General features: G+C 48.9%; 1 pseudogene; it reads right to left on the reverse strand.

The window, feature by feature from the left end:
* Positions 1–3,709: 3,709 nt before the first annotated feature.
* LOC119332656 lies at positions 3,710–4,596 on the reverse strand (annotated as a pseudogene).
* Between the last annotated feature and the right edge of the window lie 227 nt (positions 4,597–4,823).

Genomic DNA, 4,823 nt, shown 5'->3' on the forward strand with positions numbered 1-4,823 from the left:
ATTCGTCTTGGTCTTTGTTCTTTTGTTTTTCAAGAAAAAAAATCTCGGAAAAAAACTATATAGGTTTGTTCTGATAGTTAAAATATATTTCATGATTAAAAAGTGACTAGGAGTTTAGAAAAATGTCCATGAAGTTAAAAAAATGTGCATAAATTTAAAAATGTTCCCCAAAAGTTAAATATTGTTCACAAAATTTTGAAAAAAAGGGAAATGTAAGATGCCCGCCTTATGTTGAAATGTTCATGAATTAAAAATCTTCCCAAAGTTAAAATATGTTTTCAAATTTAGAAAATGATAAAAAGAAAGAAAAATGAACAAAATGTATGAGAATAAATCCGTAGAAAAGTGATGAAAGTGACACACAAAAGAGAAAACCCAAGAAAAATCATGCATGAGAAATAGAAGAAAACCGCTCGACTGTATGTAATGCCCCCTTTCTAGTTGGCTTAATCCAAGTCGCTATTGCTTCGTGCATTAGGTTGACAATTTGACGCAATAAGCATCAAATAGGATTTCTTGGCTCACTACAGACTATGTACCCTCCACCTTTGACTAGTCAACCATGGACCAGTGGACCAAACTTTTATCATCATACCCTTCACATGTACCACCAGTCTTGTTTCCACCAGTCTCATATAATCCATGTTGTGGCCCCAAAGTGCAAGAGTTTGCGCCAAGTGATAACTTTCCCCTTTCATGAGAATCAAGGTATTAGTAGGTAGAGATAACACCCCTAATCTGAGTCAAGCACACTACAAAACAAATGAAGAACTCACTTGTCCCTCCAATGGTTCTTGTCACAAACTAATATCCCTCATACCAATCAAGTTGTGGTTCAAAAAAAAGAGCAATGTTAGTAATTAAACCACCACAACAAATCACACCTGGTGGTTGCACCATCTACTAGAGGAAGTGTGACCATGGGAACAACCAAGGTAGGCTTCAAGCATCACTGTACATGAAGCGTGTTGTGGAGGACACACATCTTAGGGTTCTTTCATTTTGCATCACTATTTCTTATTATGAACTACTTATAATTATCCATATTTTGCACATTTTCGTACCGTTCTTATGTATTTTTCTCTTAATTTACATGCTTCAAAGGAGGAAGGGGAATTGCCAGAAAACATCAGAAAGGGACCAAAAAGAAGAGCAATGAAGAAATTATTTTCCAAGAGCTTATAAAAATAATCTCACGAGACAACAGTCAGTGCAAAAATTGGGACACGGAGGCGCCTATGGATCCCACGTAGCCCCACCTGGTGGATTGGCCCTAGGCTGCAAGCTAGGGGTGATTGGTCCCACATGGGATCTCCCTGCCTCCCTCCAACAACCCTAATCCTATTTTACCCTACAACCTAAACCTCCAATTTATGGGATTTTTCTACCTGCGTGTTCGAGGTAGAAACAAAGTTGAGCACTTTTCTCTCCAAAAAGGTTGATCTGTGGGGCTGTTTGCCATCATGAGGACCTTCTTCGTCCGCTATATCGAGTCATAGTGCCATTGAATCTATTAATAACAATGCAACCATACTATATTTATGGGTGACCCTAATTATGTTCTTAGCCATGCATGTTTACTAATGTCAACCCTCAGAACTGATTAAGTGGTAAGAGGAACCACTAAGAGAAACTCCAATGGGGCGACCCATTTTGTCCGCGGCCGTCCGTTTGGGTCGGCGCGGACAAAAAAGTCGATCCAACGCGCCGACCCAAACGGACGCGCATTCGCTTTCGTCCGCCTGCCGACCCATTCTCGGTCCATTTTTGAGCCGGATTTGCGTCGGCGCGGACACGAGACGAACGCGCGCGCACTCGCCCTCTTTCATCATCGGGCCCGCTGGTCGGCGGCACATTGGATTGGTCGCTCCACATCAAACAGCACACCATCGCCCGCCTGCTTCGTCGCCGACGCCGCCGGCCATTTTTTCCAATAAAATAGATACATAGATAGTTCTAGCGTACACAGATAAAGAAAAGACCACTACTCGTCGCTTTCTGACTCCGACTCGGTAATGTCCTCCTCCGACGTCTGAATGTAGGCATCAGCATGCTACTCGTCTTCAAAGTCCCAACCCGACGTTTCCCGTTGCTTCAGTTTCAATTGAGCGGCCTGCTTCCGCGAACGCTTGGCCTCCCGATAGGCGGCTCGCTCTGTCCTCCTCGCGTCCCTCTCCAACCTCCTTTGCTTGTAGAACTGACGCTCATCGACGATGTCCTGCGGGAAGCGTTCGCGCCACACCTCCATGGCTTCCATGTCCATCTTGGCGATGGTGAGGCGATGCTGCCACCTCCGGTAGACACGACGACCCTCGTCGGTGAAAAGCCGCGGGAGAGGCGCCAGATCCTGCGCCCGCTGGCTTGACACGTCGAGAAAATTCATATCCCGACGAGGCCTCAGGAGGCGCTACGCCGCCGCGTCATGCGTGGGGGCCACCTCCTCTGGGGTGTCGAAGGTGCCGAGGATGAGACGTTTCTCGTGAAACCAGATCTCGGAGGAGAAGGCGCCGGAGCGGCGCTCACGGACTCCGCGAAAATCTGAAGCGCCCAGCCAACGGATCGACATGGTGGCGCTGAGGCGAGATGATTGGGCGGCGGACAACGAGCTGGGCAGAGTGTGGAGGCAACGCCTTCTTATAACGAGTGCCGGCAGCGGCGCGCGCGTGAACCTTTCCCACGCGCTAGGCCGCTTTCCCCCCGCGCGCTGGAGCGCCAAAACCAGGGCGACGGCATGGCCGCTGGCATGATCTAAAGCGCGCACGATCATGATATGGGTCGGCCCGTTGGGCGCACTGCCGACCCAAAACTAAAAAAGGGCGGACGGCGGGCGGGTGGCCGATCCAAACAAACAAAAAAGGACAAAAACATCGTCCATTTGGGTCGATCCGTTGGAGTTGCTCTAACTTGTGGAGATACTTGACCCATTGAACTGAAAGCTTGATAGAGTCCCGGCGGGGGATATTTTACATCATGAGGAAAGGTAATGAGGTCCAACCACTCTCTCTTAAAGTACAATAAAGCTTCATTGGTGACATTATAGAAGTGTGTGACTTAATGGGTAAAATGTACAAGCTCCGCAGAGTGAAAAAATATTTAACTAGTCGTTGTCCATGGTCATGGACGGAGTCGGGATAAGTGTACAAGAAGTAAACACATAGGATAAACACAAAACATTCAGGGAACCACAAAATCAGTTCAGGGAACCACCAAATCAGTTCAGATAACACACAAAATTCGAGGAGATCAGACAAACAAAAATTTTAGCACAAAAGATTCAAGGATAAGCAAAAATCATCAACCTGTAACTGCCCGTTCACCAACTCCATGACGTCAAACACGAGGATAGGCATGAATCCTTAGCTTTTTACAGAAAAGTTAAAGCAATACAGAACAAGAACGAGGAAAGATAGACAGGCAGGACTAGCTTAAGACAATCAAAGTAGTTCATCAGGCCAAACTTGAGACAATCAATAAAGTTCATGACCAATTTCACCACCAAATTAGTCCAGCACGCCAAACTTAAGGAGATCAACCAGGTTTCGTGACCAATTTCAGTACCAAATCAGTTCACCATATGCCAAATTCGAGGAAATCAACAGAATTTCATGACCAATTTCACCACCAAAGCAAGTTCATCATATGCTGAAACTAGAGGAACTTAACAGAGTTCGCGGCCGAACTTCACCACCAGACCACTACCTACTAGATCCAAGACCATCAACGAAGCAAAACAAGGAAGAAAGACACCAAACATGACCACATCAACAAGGCTTCTCTCACACTCTCTCGCCGGCCATCCTCCATGAGCACTACCACATCCACAAGGACTACTCGACCTTGACGTGGAAGACGTCCTTGCGCTCCTCCTCCTTGACCTTGAGCAGGGTGACCCAGAGCAGGCCATTCTTCATCTCGGCCTTGATCTTGTCCATCTTGTACGCGTCAGCAGCGGGCACCTGGATGCGGCGGTTGTACCTCGGCACCGCGGAGTCGTCATCGCCATCCTAGGGCTGCTTCTCGCCCTCGCCCTTGATCACCAGGATGTTCTTGTCCGCGTGCACCTCCACGTGCTCCTTGGGTCAGCCCCGGCATCGACACCTTGAGGTACACCGCGTCATCGTCCTCCTTGGCCACCCACCGTCCGAGCCGCAACGCCCCAGCCCCAGCAGTGGAGGAGAGGCCGCCGGTCTGAGTTGCGACGTCCTCCATCAGAGACAGCAGACGGGCCATGCTAGTCAGCGCGCCAAGCGGGTCGAGCACGTCTGCAAAATCTACACCAAGGACACCAAAAGCAGATCACAGGGATGATTTGACTCACGGTGTTGAGGCTTCAGCACGAATGCAAAGAAACAACGCGCCACAGGTAGGGAACGGAAGCATACCCTGCAAGAAGAAGCTGGGGGTGACGAGGTCACGGGCGCTGTAGTCGTCGTCGTCGTTGTCGTAGCGGCTGACCTCCTTGGCCTGGGTGTTGTATGGGCGGCGGGCGGCGGTGACGACAGGGGAGTCGGCCAAGCAGTAGGCCACGGGAGTACTGGACGTGAGGAGGTTGGCCGGCGCAATTTCCTTGCCCTTGCAATCGACGGCGGAAGCCATGGTCTCTCTCTTCTCTTTCTCTGTCTTCTCTCTCTCGCTCTAGGGTGGGTGATGATTTTGGATTCTTGTGGCTGAGTGAGATGGGGGTGGGAAATGGAGGGAGGGGGTTTTGTAAAGGAGGAGCAGGAAGGCTTTCTTGGGGAGGGGATGGTGAGGAGGGTTTAGAAGCTTCTGGGGAGATCGGATGAGGCCTCGAGCCTTCCAAAACGATCAGGAGACCACAACTT

The sequence above is a fragment of the Triticum dicoccoides genome, chromosome 7A (assembly GCF_002162155.2).
Source record: "Triticum dicoccoides isolate Atlit2015 ecotype Zavitan chromosome 7A, WEW_v2.0, whole genome shotgun sequence".
Classification (NCBI taxonomy): domain Eukaryota; kingdom Viridiplantae; phylum Streptophyta; class Magnoliopsida; order Poales; family Poaceae; genus Triticum; species Triticum dicoccoides.